Source organism: Miscanthus floridulus, chromosome 2, assembly GCF_019320115.1.
Source record: "Miscanthus floridulus cultivar M001 chromosome 2, ASM1932011v1, whole genome shotgun sequence".
Lineage (NCBI taxonomy): Eukaryota > Viridiplantae > Streptophyta > Magnoliopsida > Poales > Poaceae > Miscanthus > Miscanthus floridulus.
This window is the reverse complement of record NC_089581.1, coordinates 87,012,232-87,030,919: the sequence shown is the minus strand read 5'-3', so window position 1 is coordinate 87,030,919 and position 18,688 is coordinate 87,012,232.

Sequence of the window (18,688 nt, the reverse complement as noted above, 5' to 3'; positions counted from 1 at the left end):
CATCACACTACCCTTGTTAACATATATGCATTCGCAATATCTTATGCCATATTCATGCATCTAGGATCGGAGGAAGAAATAACGTTGTTGGAATTCGACAAAGTAGAGGAAGGGGACCAGTAGGAGAATCCTCAAGTCGTAGCTCCCGAAGGCACGGAGCAAAATCCTAAAGAGCTTTCGGAGTGTCTTGACCACCGCCCCACTTCCTTTCTACGAGGCAAGCCCCAGAGCATTCTAAGTCTCCTAGTATTTTACAAATGATTACTTAAGTACTTATGATTGATGCATTAGGTTATAAGAGTTGAATGGAACCACTTGATGCACATAAAATTCCTTGTCCAGATATTACACCTTTAACCGATATAGGTCTAGGATCGAATATATGCTTAGTCATGCTTAGATCGGTAGAAGTCGGGTGATGTCCTGTCACCTGCGAGATATAGGTGGATACCGGAGCACGGTTGGCTATATTTGCTATCATGGAACAAAACCATGGGGTAAAAGAAAATTGAGAATGGGCGGGATGTCGATAGAGAAGCAACAAGACATGGAGGTCTTGGGTGTGGATCTATCCCCGTCTGTGTTGATTAAGGATCGTACCGTTGTTGACGCTTCTGACAAGATTGAACGCTTGCCTCTCACTTAGCTGGCCGGATAACTCATTCCGACCGCGAAGCCGAGTAGCTCAACTCAGGCCGGGACCCATTCTGTTGTGCGCTCCTTGCGGGGGGCGATCAGACTAAGCCCAAGGGCAGGCTAGGCCTGAACGTCCTGGCATCTGGTGTCCCTGATTGTGCGACGTGGTACAGACCCGCGAAATGTGGACCTGAGTTGTACCAAAGGTGACCTAAGGCTGCCTTCACACATATGCCTGGGTTTGTGTTAGGAATAAATTCCTAGCTGGTTGAAATCGATTCGAATCGCCATCTCTCCCGGATAGTGAGAAACTTGGCTAGTCCCAACATCGTAGTAACTGTGTTATGGAACATGATGGTTCGAATGAATATGGAAGTACAATACCTGCTATGGTTACTATTGTATGCTTTTAAATTGATATACCACATGTTTGGCATAGGATAGTTGCTAATCTAGAGATGGATAGTTATAATTGATTGATAAAGGAATCCTAATTGTACAACTAAGTCAATTGCTTTTATGCAAAATGTTGTCAAGCTATCTCCACTTATACAGCCTTGCATAATCCTTGGAGTCTTTTTATTTCTGGTTTATGACGGGTAAGTCTAGCTGAGTACCTTCTCGTACTCAGGGTTTTATTTCCCATTGTTGTAGATGGCAGTGTGTATCATGGTTATTGCAAGAGTTGCTTCTATCCCGCCGTGGATGAGCAGTAAGCCTTGGGCAGGCTTCTTTGTTAATCCCTATCTTTGCTTTTGTGGACCGTGATCCTACTTGGCACTGTATCAAACTATGTTGGAAACTTTATTTTCGAACTTAATTGCTTCCACTTTATCTGTCAAACTCGGTTTGTAATAACTTTTATTCGTACTCTGATGATGAAATGTATCTGTGAACTTTATGTAATATGTGGCATGTATGTTGAATCATGTACGATCTTGGTTGTTGTAAATCGTTTATCGAGACCCGTCGTGTTACTCGACGGACTATAGGGTTTATATGGGTTCAAGTATGATAGTGCGACCGCTTGCGGGCTGCCATTGTACTTGTACTCTTATAAATTGGTCGGTTTTGCGACAGGGTGCATCCAAAATGATTTCTGAGACTATGGTACGTTCGGCGCAAACCGGGCACCTATCTTGCGTCAAGATTAGCACTATCTCCAAATTGACTGAAATGAGATATTCCACATGAGCCTCATCACCTAGGAGTACCATCGGCTGCGTCCAAAACAATTTCTAAGCCAATGGTACGTTCGCTGCAAACCGTGCATCTATCTCGCGTCAACGTTAGCACTATCTCCAAATGGACTGAAACCCAAAAGAGCTTCCACTTGACCCTCGTCACCTAGGAGTACCACTAGGTGCGTCCAAAATGATTTTTGAGCCTATGGTACATTCAGCGCAAACCGTGCACCTATCTTGCACCAACACTAACACTATTTCCAAATGGATCGAAACTAGGTTCCACATGACCCACGTGATAAAGGAGTTCCATCTAGTGCATCCAAAACTATTTCCATGCCTATGGTACATTTGGCGCAAATCGTGCACCTATCTTGCACAACACTAACATTATCTCCAAACGGATCGAAATGAGGTTCCACATGCCAATCGAAACTACGTTCCACATGACCCACATCACAAAGGAGTTCCATCTAGTGCATCCAAAACTATTTCCATGCCTATGGTACATTTGGCGCAAAACCGTGCACCTATCTTGCACCAACACTAACACTATCTCCAAACAGATTGAAACAAGTTTGCACATGACCCACGTCACCTAGGAGTTCCAGCGGGTTTATCCAAAATGATTTTTGAGCCTATGGTATGTTTGGCGCAAACCATGCACCAATCTTGCACCAACACTAACACTATGTCCAAATGGATCGAAATGAAGTTCCACATGACCCACATCACCTAGGAGTTCCATCGGGTGCATCCAAAATGATTTCCAAGCCTATGGTACGTTTGGCGCAAACTGGGAACCTATCTTGCGTTAATATTAGCATTATCTCCAAATTGACTAAAATGAGATATTCCACATGTGCCCCATCGCCTAGGAGTTCCATCTGGTGCGTCATCCAAAACAATTTCTGAGTCAATGGTACGCGTGGCGCAAACCATGCACGTATCTTGCACCGACACTAACACTGTCTCTAATGGATAGAAACAAGATTCCACAAGACCCATGTCACCTAGGAGTTCCATCGAGTGCGTCCAAAATGATTTCTGAGCCAATGCTACGTTCGGCTCAAACCTTGCAACTATCTTGCGTTAAGATTGGCACTATCTCCAAATTGACTAAAACGAGCTTCCACTTGACCCTCATCACCTAGGAGTTCCATCGGGTGCGTCCAAAATGATTTCTGAGCCTATGGTACGTTCACCGCAAACCGTGCATCTATCTTGCGTCAACGTTAGCACTATCTCCAAACAGACCGAAACAAGCTTCCACTTGACCCTCGTCACCTAGGAGTACTGCCAGGTGCGTCCAAAATGATTTTTGAGCATATGCTACGTCTGGCGCAAACCGTGCACCTATCTTGCACCAACACAAACACTATCTCCAAATAGACCGAAATGAGCTTCCACTTGACCCTCATCACCTAGGAGTACCACTAGGTGCGTCCAAAACAAATTTTGAGGCTATGGTACATCTGGCGCAAACCGTGCACCTAGCTTGCACCAACACTAACACTATCTCCAAATGGATCGAAATGAGGTTCCACATGACCCACATCACCTAGGAGTTCCATTTGGTGCATCCAAAACTATTTCTGAGCCTATGGTACGTTCGGCGCAAACCAGGCACCTATCTTGCGTCAAGATTAGCACTATCTCCAAATTGACTAAAATGAGATATTCCACATGAGCCTCATCACCTAGGAGTACCATCGGCTACGTCCAAAAAAATTTCTGAGCCAATGGTATGTGTGGCGCAAACCATGCCGTATCTGGCGTTAAGATTGGCACTATCTCTAAATGGACCGAAATGAGCTTCCACTTGACTTCGTCACCTCGGAGTTCCATTGGGTGCGTTCAAAATGATTTCTGAGCCTATGGTACGTTCACCGCAAACTGTGCATCTATCTTGCGTCAATGTTAGCACTATGTCCAAACGGACCAAAACGAGCTTCCACTTGACCCTCATCACCTAGGAGTACCGCTGGGTGCGTCCAAAATGATTTTTGAGCATATGGTACATCTGGGGTAAACCGTGCACCTATCTTGCACCAACACTAACACTATCTCTAGATGGATCAAAACTAGGTTCCACATGACCCACATCACAAAGGGGTTCCATCTGGTGCATCCAAAACTATTTCCAAGGCTATGGTACATTCGGCGCAAACCGTGCACCTATCTTGAACCAACACTAACACTATCTCCAAACGGATCGAAATGAGGTTCCACATGACCCACGTAACCTAGGAGTTCCATTGGGTTTATCCAAAATGATTTTTGAGCCTATGGTACGTTTAGCGCAAACCGTGCACCTATCTTGCACCAACACTAACACTATGTCCAAAATGGATCGAAACAAAGTTCCACATGGCCCACGTCACCTAGGAGTTCCATCGGGTGCATCCAAAATGATTTCCGAGCCTATGGTACGTTCGGCGCAAACTGGGCACCTATCTTGCATCAATATTAACACTATCTCCAAATGGATCGAAATGAGGTTCCACATGACCCACGTCCCCTAGGAGTTCCATCGGGTTTATCCAAAATGATGTTCAAGCCTATGGTATGTTCGGCGCAAACCGTGCACCTATCTTGCACCAACACTTACAGTATCTCCAAACGGATCGAAACGAGGTTCCACATGACCCACGTCACCTAGGAGTTCCATCGGGTTTATCCAAAATGATTTTCAAGCCTATGGTACGTTCGGTGTAAACCATGCACCTATCTTGCACCAACACTAACACTATGTCCAAATTGATCGAAATGAAGTTCCACATGACCCATGTGACCTAGGAGTTCCATCGGGTGCATCCAAAATGATTTCCGAGCCTATGGTACGTTCGGCACAAACCGGGTACCTATCTTGTGTCAATATTAGTATTATCTCCAAATTGACTGAAATGAGATATTCCACATGAGCCTCATCACCTAGGAGTACCATCGGCTATGTCCAAAACAATTTCTGAGCCAATGGTACGTGTGGCACAAACTGTGCATGTATCTTGCACCGACACTAACACTGTCTCCAAATGGACCAAAACGAGATTCCACAAGACCCACGTCACCTAGGAGTTCCATCGAGTGCATCCAAAATGATTTCTGAGCCATTGCTATGTTCGGCTCAAACCTTGCACCTATCTTGCGTTAAGATTGGCACTATCTCCAAATTGACCGAAACAAGATTCCACTTGACCCTCGTCACCTAGGAGTTCCATCAAGTGCGTCCAAAATGATTTCTGAGCCTATGGTATACTCGTCGCAAACCAGGCACCTATCTTGCGTCAACGTTAACACTATCTCCAAACGGACCAAAACGAGCTTCCACTTGACCCTCGACACCTAGGAGTACCGCCGAGTGCATCCAAAATGATTTTTGAGCCTATGCTACATCTAGCCCAAACCATGAACCTATCTTGCACCAACCCAAACACTATCTCCAAACTGATCGAAACGAGCTTCCACTTGACGGTCATCACCTAGGAGTACCGCCGGGTGCGTCCAAAATGATTTTTGAGCCTATGGTACATCTGGCGCAAACCATGCACCAATCTTGCACCAACACTAACACTATCTCCAAATGGATCGAAATGAGGTTCCACATGACCCACGTCACCTAGGAGTCCCATCAGGTGCATCCAAAAAAATTTCCGAGCCTATGGTACGTTTGGCGCAAACCATGCACCCATCTTGCACCAACACTAACACTATGTCCAAAAGGATCAAAACAAGGTTCCACATGACCTACGTCACCAAGGAGTTCCATCAGGTGCATCCAAAATGATTTCTGAGCCTATGGTATGTTCGGCACAAACCATGCACCTATCTTGCACCAACACTAACACTATCTCCAAATGGATCGAAACGAGGTTCCACATGACCCACGTCACCTAGGAGTTCCATCAGGTTTATCCAAAATGATTTTTGAGCCTATGGTACGTTCATCGCAAACCATGCACCTATCTTGCACCAACACTAACACTATCTCCAAATGGATCGAAACGAGGTTCCACATGACCCACGTCACCAAGGAGTTCCATCGAGTGCATCCAAAATGATTTCCGAGCCTATGGTACGTTCGGCGCAAACCATGCACCTATCTTGCATGAACACTAACAGTATCTCCAAACAGATTGAAATGAGGTTCCACATGACCCATGTCACCTATGAGTTCCATCGGGTGCATCCAAAACAATTTCTGAGCCTATGGAACATTTAGTGCAAACCATGCACCTATCTTGCGTCAAGATTAGCACTATCTCCAAATTGACTGAAATGAGATATTCCACATGAGCCTCATCACCTAGGAGTACCATCGGCTGCGTCCAAAACGATTTCTAAGCCAATGGTACATGTGGTGCAAACTGTGCACGTATCTTACACCAACACTAACACTATCTCCAAATGGACCAAAACAAGATTCCATAAGAACCACGTCACCTAGGAGTTCCATCGGGTGCGTCCAAAATGATTTTTGAGCCTATGGTACGTTCGGCGCAAACCTTGCACCTAACTGGCGTTAAGATTGGCACTATCTCTAAATGGACCAAAACAAGCTTCCACTTGACTTCGTCACCTAGGAGTTCCATCGGGTGCGTTCAAAATGATTTATGAGCCTATGGTACGTTCGCCGCAAACCGTGCATCTATCTTGCGTCAACATTAGCACTATGTCCAAATGGACCGAAACGAGCTTCCACTTGACCCTCGTCACCTAGGAGTTCCGCCGGGTGCATCCAAAATGATTTTTTAGCCTATGGTACATTCGGCGCAAACTGTGCACCTATCTTGCACCAACACTAACACTATCTCCAAATCAATCGAAACTAGGTTCCACATGACCCAAGTCACAATGGAGTTCCATCTAGTGCATCCAAAACTATTTCCATGCCTATGGTACATTCAGCGCAAACTGTGCACCTATCTTGCACCAACACTAACACTATCTCCAAACGGATCAAAATGAGGTTCCACATGCCGATCGAAACTAGGTTCCACATGACCCATGTCACAAAGGAGTTCCATCTAGTGCATCCAAAACTATTTCCATGCCTATGGTACATTCGGCGCAAACCGTGCACCTATCTTGCACCAACGCTAACACTATCTCCAAACAGATTGAAACAAGTTTCCACATGACCCACGTCACCTAGGAGTTCCAGCGGGTTTATCCAAAATGATTTTCGAGCCTATGGTATGTTCGGCACAAACCGAGCACCAATCTTGCACCAACACTAACACTATGTCCAAATGGATCGAAATGAAGTTCCACATGACCCACGTCACCTAGGAGTTCCATCGGGTGCATCCAAAATGATTTCAGAGCCTATGGTACGTTTGGCGCAAACTAGGAACCAATCTTGCGTCAATATTAGCATTATCTCCAAATTGACTAAAATGAGATATTCCACATGTGCCCCATCGCCTAGGAGTTCCATCGGGTGCGTCGTCCAAAACAATTTCTAAGCCAATGGTACGCGTGGCGCAAACCATGCACGTATCTTGCACCGACACTAACACTGTCTCCAATGGACCGAAACAAGATTCCACAAGACCCATGTCGCCTAGGAGTTCCATCGAGTGCGTCCAAAATGATTTCCGAGCCAATGCTACGTTTGGCTCAAACCTTGCAACTATCTTGCGTTAAGATTGGCACTATCTCCAAATTGACTAAAACAAGCTTCCACTTGACCCTCGTCACCTAGGAGTTCCATCGGGTGCGTCCAAAATGATTTCTGAGCCTATGGTACATTCGCCGCAAACCGTGCTTCTATCTTACGTCAACGTTAGCACTATCTCCAAACGGACCAAAACAAGCTTCCACTTGACCCTCGTCACCTAGGAGTACTGTCGGGTGCATCCAAAATGATTTTTGAGCATATGCTACGTCTGGCGCAAACCATGCACCTATCTTGCACCAACACAAACACTATCTCCAAATAGACCGAAATGAGCTTCCACTTGACCCTCATCACCTAGGAGTACCACCAGGTGCGTCCAAAACAAAATTTGAGCCTATGGTACATCTGGCGCAAACCGTGCACCTAGCTTGCACCAACACTAACACTATCTCCAAACGGATCGAAATGAGGTTCCACATGACCCACATCACCTAGGAGTTCCATTTGGTGCATCCAAAACTATTTCTGAGCCTATGGTACGTTCAGCGCAAACTGGGCACCTATCTTGTGTCAAGATTAGCACTATCTCCAAATTGACTAAAATGAGATATTCCACATGAGCCTCATCACCTAGGAGTACCATCGGCTACGTCCAAAAAAATTTCTGAGCCAATGGTATGTGTGGCGCAAACCATGCCGTATCTGGCGTTAAGATTGGCACTATCTCTAAATGGACCGAAACGAGCTTCCACTTGACTTCATCACCTAGGAGTTCCATTGGGTGTGTTCAAAATGATTTCTGAGCCTATGGTACGTTCGCCGCAAACCATGCATCTATCTTGCATCAATGTTAGCACTATGTCCAAACGGACCGAAATGAGCTTCCACTTGACCCTCGTCGCCTAGGAGTACCGCCGGGTGCGTCCAAAATGAATTTTGAGCATATGGTACATCTAGGGCAAACCGTGCACCTATCTTGCACCAACACTAACACTATCTCTAGACGGATCGAAACTAGGTTCCACATGACCCACATCACAAAGGGGTTCCATCTGGTGCATCCAAAACTATTTCCAAGCCTATGGTACATTCGGCGCAAACCGTGCACCTATCTTGCACCAACACTAACACTATCTCCAAACGGATCGAAATGAGGTTCCACATGACCCACGTCACCTAGGAGTTCCATCGGGTTTATCCAAAATGATTTTCGAGCCTGTGGTACATTCGGCGCAAACCATGCACCTATCTTGAACCAACACTAACACTATGTCCAAAATGGATCGAAACAAAGTTCCACATGACCCACGTCACCTAGGAGTTCCATCGGGTGCATCCAAAATGATTTCTGAGCCTATGGTATGTTCGGCACAAACCGGGCACCTATCTTGCGTCAATATTAACACTATCTCCAAACGGATCGAAACAAGGTTCCACATGACCCACGTCACCTAGGAGTTCCATCGGGTTTATCCAAAATGATTTTCAAGCCTATGGTACGTTCGGCACAAACTGTGCACCTATCTTGCACCAACACTTACACTATCTCCAAATGGATCGAAATGAGGTTCCACATGACCCACGTCACCTAGGAGTTCCATTGGGTTTATCCAAAATGATTTTTGAGCCTATGGTACGTTCGGTGCAAACCATGCACCTATCTTGCACCAACACTAACACTATGTTCAAATTGATCGAAACAAAGTTCCACATGACCCATGTCACCTAGGAGTTCCATCGGGTGCATCCAAAATGATTTCCGAGCCTATGGTACGTTCGGCACAAACCGGGCACCTATCTTGTGTCAATATTAGTATTATCTCCAAATTGACTGAAATGAGATATTCCACATGAGCCTCATCCCCTAGGAGTACCATCGACTACGTCCAAAACAATTTCTAAGCCAATGGTACGTGTGGCACAAACTATGCATGTATCTTGCACCGACACTAACACTGTCTCCAAATGGACCGAAACGAGATTCCACAAGACCCACGTCACCTAGGAGTTCCATCGAGTGCGTCCAAAATGATTTCTGAGCCAATGCTACGTTTGGCTCAAGCCTTGCACCTATCTTGCGTTAAGATTGGCACTATCTCCAAATTGACCGAAACAAGATTCCACTTGACCCTCGTCACCTAGGAGTTCCATCGGGTGCGTCCAAAATGATTTCTGAGCCTATGGTATACTCGTCGCAAACCGGGCACCTATCTTGCGTCAACGTTAACACTATCTCCAAACGGACTGAAACGAGCTTCCACTTGACCCTCGACACCTAGGAGTACCGCCGGGTACGTCCAAAATGATTTTTGAGCCTATGCTACATCTAGCCCAAACCATGAACCTATCTTGCACCAACCCAAACACTATCTTCGAACTGATCGAAACAAGCTTCCACTTGACCCTCATCACCTAGGAGTACCGCCGGGTGCGTCCAAAATGATTTTTGAGCCTATGGTACATCTGGCGCAAACCGTGCACCAATCTTGCACCAACACTAACACAATCTCCAAATGGATCGAAACGAGGTTCCACATGACCCACGTCACCTAGGAGTCCCATCAGGTGCATCCAAAACAATTTCCGAGCCTATGGTACATTTGGCACAAACCATGCACCTATCTTGCACCAACACTAACACTATGTCCAAAAGGATCAAAACAAGGTTCCACATGACCTACGTCACCAAGGAGTTCCATCGGGTGCATCCAAAATGATTTCCGAGCCTATGGTATGTTCGGCGCAAACCGTGCACCTATCTTGCACCAACACTAACACTATCTCCAAACGGATCGAAATGAGGTTCCACATGACCCACGTCACCTAGGAGTTCCATCGGGTTTATCCAAAATGATTTTCGAGCCTATGGTACATTCGTCGCAAACCGTGCACCTATCTTGCACCAACACTAACACTATCTCCAAATGGATCGAAACGAGGTTCCACATGACCCACGTCACCAAGGAGTTCCATTGAGTGCATCCAAAATGATTTCTGAGCCTATGGTACGTTCGGCGCAAAAACCATGCACCTATCTTGCATGAACACTAACAGTATCTCCAAACAGATCGAAACAAGGTTCCACATGACCCATGTCACCTAGGAGTTCCATCGGGTGCATCCAAAATGATTTCCGAGCCTATGGAACATTCAGTGCAAACCATGCACCTATCTTGCGTCAAGTTTAGCACTATCTCCAAATAAACCGAAACGAGCATCCACTTGAGGCTCCATACATAGGCGTACCGTCATTGTGTCCAAAATGATTTTCTAAGCCTAGGGTACATTTGGCGCAAACCATGCACCTATCATGCACCAACACTAACACTGTCTCCAAACGGACCGAAATGACATTCCACATGACCCACGTCACCTAAGAGTTCCATCGGGTGCGTCCAAAATGATTTTAGAGCCTATGTTACATTCGCCGCAAACCGTGCAACTATCTTGCATTAAGATTGGCGCTATCTCCAAATGGACCAAAATGAGCTTCCACTTGTCCCTCGTCACCTAGGAGTTCCATCAGGTGCGTCCAAAATGATTTCCAAGCCTATGATATGTTCGCCGCAAAAACCGTGCATCTATCTTGCGTCAACGTTAGCACTATCTCTAAACGGACCGAAATGAGCTTCCACTTGACCCTCAGACCTAGGAGTACCGCCGAGTGCGTCCAAAACAATTTTTGAGCCTATGCTATGTCTGGCGCAAACTATGCACCTATCTTGCACCAATACAAACACTATCTCTAACGGACCAAAACGAGCTTCCTCTTGACCCTCATCGCCTAGGAGTACCGCCAGGTGCGTCCAAAACAATTTTTGAGCCTATGGTATGTCTGGCGCAAACCATGCACCTATCTTGCACCAACACAAACACTATCTCCAAACAGATCAAAACTAGGTTCCACATGACCCACGTCACCAAGGAGTTCCATCAGGTTTATCCAAAATGATTTTCAAGCCTATGGTACGTTTGGCGCAAACCCTTGCACCTATCTTGCACCAACACTAACACTATGTCCAATTGGATCAAAACAAAGTTCCACATGACCCACGTCACCTAGGAGTTCCATCGGGTGCATCCAAAATGATTTCCGAGCCTATGGTATGTTCGGCGCAAACCGGGCACCTATCTTGCGTTAATATTAGTATTAGCTCCAAATTGACTAAAATGAGATATTCCACATGAGCCTCATCACCGAGAAGTATCATCGGCTACATCCAAAACATGTTCTGAGCCAATGGTACGTGTGGCACAAACCGTGCGCGTATCTTGCACCGACACTAACACTGTCTCCAAATGGACCAAAACGAGATTCCACAAGACCCACATCACCTAGGAGTTCCATTGAGTGCATCCAAAACGATTTCTGAGCCAATGCTACGTTCGGCTCAAACCTTGCACCTATCTTGCGTTATGATTGGCACTATCTCCAAATTGACCGAAACGAGCTTCCACTTGACCCTCGTCACCTAGGAGTTCCATCGGGTGCGTCCAAAATGATTTCCGAGCCTATGGTATGTTCGCCGCAAACCGTGCATCTATCTTGCGTCAACATTAGCACTATCTCTAAATGGACCAAAACGAGCTTCCCCTTGACCCTTGTCACCTAGGAGTACCGCCGGTTGCGTCCAAAATGATTTTTGAGCCTATGTAATGTATGGCATAAACCGTGCACTATCTTGCACCAACACAAACACAATCTCCAAACAGATCGAAAAGAGCTTCCACTTGATCCTCATCACCTAGGAGTACCGCTGGGTGCGTCCAAAATGATTTTTGAGCCTATGGTACATCTGGCGCAAACCGTGCACCTATCTTGCACCAACACTAACACTATCTCCAAATGGATTGAAACGAGGTTCCACATGACACACGTCACCTAGGAGTTCCATCGGGTGCATCCAAAACAATTTCTGAGCCTATGGTACGTTTGGCACAAACCATGCACCTATCTTGCACCAACACTAACACTATCTCCAAAAGGATCGAAATAATGTTCCACATGACCTACGTCACCAAGGAGTTCCATCGGGTGCATCCAAAATGATTTCTGAGCCTATGGTACGTTCGGCGCAAACCGTGCACCTATCTTGCACCAACACTAACAGTATCTCCAAAAGATCGAAACGAGGTTCCACATGACCCACGTCACCTAGGAGTTCCATCGGGTGCATCCAAAACAATTTCCGAGCTTATGGAACATTCAGTGCAAACCATGCACCTATCTTGCGTCAAGCTTAGCACTATCTCCAAATAGACCAAAACGAGCATCCACTTGAGGCTCCATACATAGGAGTACCGTCATTGTGTCCAAAATGATTTAATCAGCCTATGGTACGTTTGGCGCAAACCATGCACCTATCATGCACCGACACTAAAACTGTCTCCAAACGGACCGAAATGACATTCCACATGACCCACGTCACCTAAGAGTTCCATTGGGTGCGTCCAAAATGATTTTTAGAGCCTATGGTACATTCACCGCAAACCGTGCAACTATCTTGCATTAAGATTGGCACTATCTCCAAATGGACCAAAATGAGCTTCCACTTGACCCTCGTCACCTAGGAGTTCCATCGGGTGCGTCCAAAATGATTTCCAAGCCTATGATATGTTCGCCGCAAACCATGCATCTATCTTGCGTCAACGTTAGCACTATCTCCAAACGGACCGAAATGAGCTTCCACTTGACCCTCGGACCTAGGAGTACCGCCGGGTGCGTCCAAAATGATTTTTGAGCCTATGCTACGTCTGGCACAAACCGTGCAACTATCTTGCACCAACATAAACACTATCTCCAATGGACCGAAACGAGCTTCCACTTGACCCTCATCACCTAGGAGTACCACCGGGTGCGTCCAAAACAATTTTTAAGCCTATGGTACGTCTGGCGCAAACCATGCACCTATCTTGCACCAACACTAACACTATCTCCAAACAGATCAAAACAAGGTTCCACATGACCCACGTCACCAAGGAGTTCCATCGGGTTTATCCAAAATGATTTTTGAGCCTATGGTATGTTCGGCGCAAACCATGCTCCTATCTTGCACCAACACTAAGACTATGTCCAATTGGATCGAAACGAAGTTCCACATGACCCAAGTCACCTAGGAGTTCCATCGGGTGCATCCAAAATGATTTCTGAGCCTATGGTACGTTCGGCGCAAACTGGGCACCTATCTTGCATCAATATTAGTATTATCTCCAAATTGACTAAAATGAGATATTCCACATGAGCCTCATCACCTAGGAGTACCATTGGCTACGTCCAAAACAATTTCTGAGCCAATGGTACATGTGTCACAAACCATGCGTGTATCTTGCACCGACACTAACACTGTCTCCAAATGGACCGAAACGAGATTCCACAAGACCCACGTCACCTAGGAGTTCCATCGAGTGCGTCCAAAATGATTTCTGAGCCAATGCTATGTTTGGCTCAAACCTTGCACCTATCTTGCGTTAAGATTGGCAGTAGCTCCAAATTGACCAAACGAGCTTCCACTTGACCCTTGTCACCTAGTAGTTCCATTGGGTGCGTCCAAAATGATTTTCGAGCCTATGGTACGTTCGCCGCAAACCGTGCATCTATCTTGTGTCAACGTTAACACTATCTCCAAACAGACCAAAACGAGCTTCCACTTGACCCTCGACACCTAGGAGTATCGCCGGGTGCGTCCAAAATTATTTTTTGAGCCTATGCTACGTCTGGCGCAAACCATGCACCTATCTTGCACCAACCCAAACACTATCTCCAAACAGATCGAAACGAGCTTCCACTTGACCCTCATCACCTAGGAGTACCACCGGGTGCGTCCAAAACAATTTTTGAGACTATGGTACATCTAGCACAAACCGTGCACCTATCTTGCACCAACACTAACACTATCTCCAAATGGATCAAAACGAGGTTCGACATGACCTACGTCACCTAGGAGTTCCATCGGGTGCATCCAAAACAATTTCCGAGCCTATGGTACGTTTGGCACAAACCATGCACCTATCTTGCACCAACACTAACACTATCTCCAAAAGGATCGAAACGAGGTTCCACATGACCTACGTCACCAAGGAGTTCGATTGGGTGCATCCAAAATGATTTCTGAGCCTATGGTACGTTCGGTGCAAACCGTGCACCTATCTTGCACCAACACTAACACTATCTCCAAATGGATCGAAACAAGGTTCCACATGACCCACGTCACCTAGGAGTTCCATCGAGTGCATCCAAAATGATTTCTGAGCCTATGGAATGTTCAGCGCAAACCATGCACCTATCTTGCATCAAGCTTAGCACCATCTCCAAATAGACCAAAACGAGCATCCACTTGAGGCTCCATACATAGGAGTACCGTCATTGTGTCCAAAATGATTTTCTAAGCATATGGTACGTTTGGCGCAAACCATGCACCTATCATGCACCGACACTAACACTATCTCCAAATGGACTGAAATGACATTCAACATGACCCACATCACCTAGGAGTTTCATCGGGTGCATCCAAAATGATTTTAGAGCCTATGGTACATTCACCGCAAACCGTGCAACTATCTTGCATTAAGATTGGCACTATCTCCAAATGGACCAAAATGAGCTTCCACTTGACCCTAGTCACCTAGGAGTTCCATTGGGTGCATCCAAAATGATTTCCAAGCCTATGATATGTTCACCGCAAACCGTGCATCTATCTTGCGTCAACATTAGCACTATCTCCAAACAAACCGAAATGAGCTTCCACTTGAACCTCGGACCTAGGAGTACCGCCGGGTGCGTCCAAAATGATTTTTGAGCCTATGCTACATCTGGCGCAAACCGTGCACCTATCTTGCACCAATACAAACACTATCTCCAATGGACCGAAACGAGCTTCCACTTGACCCTCATCACCTAGGAGTACAGCCGGGCGCGTCCAAGACAATTTTTAGCCTATGGTACGTCTGGCGCAAACCATGCACCTATCTTGCACCAACACTAACACTATCTCCAAACGGATCAAAACTAGGTTCCACATGACCCACATCACCAAGTAGTTCCATCGGGTTTATCCAAAATGATTTTCGAGCCTATGGTACGTTCGGCGCAATCCGTGCACCTATCTTGCACCAACACTAACACTATGTCCAATTGGATCGAAACAAAGTTCCACATGACCCACGTCACCTAGGAGTTCCATCGGGTGCATCCAAAATGATTTCCGAGCCTATGGTATGTTCGGCGCAAACCGGGCACCTATCTTGCGTCAATATTAGTATTATCTCCAAATTGACTGAAATGAGATATTCCACATGAGCCTCATCACCTAGGAGTACCATCGGCTACGTCCAAAACAATTTCTGAGCCAATGGTATGTGTGGCACAAACCGTGCGTGTATCCTGCACCGACACTAACACTGTCTCCAAATGGACCGAAACGAGATTCCACAAGACCCACGTCACCTAGGAGTTCCATTGAGTGCGTCCAAAATCATTTATGAGCCAATGCTACGTTCGGCTCAAACCTTGCACCTATCTTGCGTTAAGATTGGCCCTATCTCCAAATTGACCGAAATGAGCTTCCACTTGACCCTCATCACCTAGGAGTTCTATCGGGTGCGTCTAAAATGATTTTCGAGCCTCTGGTACGTTCGCCGCAAACCGTGCATCTATCTTGCGTCAACGTTATCACTATCTCCAAACAGACCGAAATGAGCTTCCAGTTGACCCTCGACACCTAGGAGTACCGCCAAGGTGCATCCAAAATGATTTTTGAGCCTATGCTACATCTGGCGCAAACCATGCACCTATCTTGCACCAACCCAAACACTATCTCCAAACTGATCGAAACGAGCTTCCACTGGACCCTCATCACCTAGGAGTACCGCCGGGTGCGTTCAAAATGATTTTTGAGCCGATGGAACATCTGGCGCAAACCGTGCACCTATCTTGCACCAACACTAACACTATCTCGAAATGGATCGAAATGAGGTTCCACATGACCTATGTCACCAAGGAGTTCCATCGGGTGCATCCAAAATGATTTCTGAGCCTATGGTACGTTCGGCGCAAACCGTGCACCTATCTTGCACCAACACTAACAATATCTCCAAACAGATCGAAACAAGGTTCCACATGACCCACGTCACCTAGGAGTTCCATCAGGTGCATCCAAAACGATTTCCGAGCCTATGGAACGTTCAGCGCAAACTGTGAACCTATCTTGCGTCAAGCTTAGCACTATCTTCAAATAGACCAAAATGAGCATCCACTTGAGGCTCGATACATACTGTCATTGTGTCCAAAATGATTTTCTAAGCCTATTGTACGTTTGGCGCAAACCATGCACCTATCATGCACCGACACTAACACTGTCTCCAAACTGACCAAAATTAGATTCCACATGACCCACGTCACCTAGGAGTTCCATCGGGTGCGTCCAAAATGATTTCAGGCATATGGTACATTCACCGCAAACTATGCAACTATCTTGCGTTAAGATTGGCACTATCTCCAAATGGACCAAAATGAGCGTCCACTTGACCCTAGTCACCTAGGAGTTCCATCAGGTGCGTCCAAAATGATTTCCAAGCCTATGATATGTTCACCACAAACCGTGCTTCTATCTTACATTAATGTTAGCACTATCTCCAAACGAACTGAAATGAGCTTCCACTTGAACCTCGGACCTAGGAGTACCGTCGGGTGTGTCCAAAATGATTATTGAGCCTATGCTACGTCTGGCGCAAACCGTGCACCTATCTTGCACCAACACAAACACTATCTCCAAACAGACAGAAATGAGCTTCCACTTGACCCTCATCACCTAGGAGTACGTCGGGTGCATCGAAAACAAATTTTGAGCCTATGGTACGTCTAGCGCAAACCATGCACCTATCTTGCACCAACACTAACACTATCTCCAAACGATCGAAATGAGGTTCTTCATGACCCTCGTCTCCTAGGAGTTCCATCGAGTTTATCCAAAATGATTTCTGAGCCTATGGTACGTTCGGCGCAAACCGTGCACCAGTCTTCAGCAACACTAACACTATCTACAAACGGATCGAAACAAGGTTCCACATGACCCACGTCACCTAGGAGTTCCATCAGGTTGCATCCAAAATGGTTTCCAAGCCTATGGTACGTTCGGCGCAAACCGGGCACCTATCTTGCATTAAGATTAGCACTATCTCCAAATTGACTGAAACGAGATATTCCACATGAGCCTCATCACCTAGGAGTACCACCGGGTGCGTCCAAAACGATTTATGAGCCAATGGTATGTGTGGCGCAAACCGTGCACATATCTTGAACCAACACTAACACTATCTCCAAATGGACTGAAATGAGATTCCACAAGACCCCCGTCACCTAGGAGTTCCATCGGGTGCGTCCAAAACAATTTCTGAGCCTATGGTACGTTCAGGCTAAACCTTGCACCTATCTTGCTTTAAGATTGGCACGATCTCCAAATGGACCGAAATGAGCTTCCACTTGACCCTCGTCACCTAGGAGTTCCATCGGGTGCGTCCAAAATGATTTATGAGCCCATAGTATGTTTGCCAGAAACCGTGCATCTATCTTGCATCAACGTTAGCACTATCTCCAAATGGACCAAAACAAGCTTCCACTTGACCCTCGTTTCCAAGGAGTATCGCCGGGTGTGTCCAAAATGATTTTTGAGCCTATGGTACGTCTGGCGCAAACCATGCACCTATCTTGCACCAACACTAACACTATCTCCAAACGGATCGAAACTAGGTTCCGTATGACCCACGTCACCAAGGTGTTGCATCTGGTGCATCCAAAACAATTTCCGAGCCTATGGTACATTCAGTGCAAACCGTGCACCTATCTTGCACCAACACTAACACTATCTCCAAACGGATCGAAACGAGGTTCCACATGACCCACGTCACCTAGGAGTTCCATCGGGTTTATCTAAAATGATTTCTGAGCGTGTGGTACGTTCGGCGCAAACCTTGCACCTATCTTGCACCAACACTAACACTATCTCCAAAGGGATCGAAACAAGGTTCCACATGACCTATGTCACCTAGGAGTTCCATCGGGTGCATCCAAAATGATTTCCGAGCCTATGGTACGTTCAGCAAAAACCGTGCACCTATCTTGCACCAACACTAATACTATCTACAAACGGATCGAAACGAGGTTCCACATGACCCATGCCACCTAAGAGTTCCATCGAGTGCATCCAAAATGATTTCTGAGCCTATGGTATGTTCAGCGCAAACCGTGCAC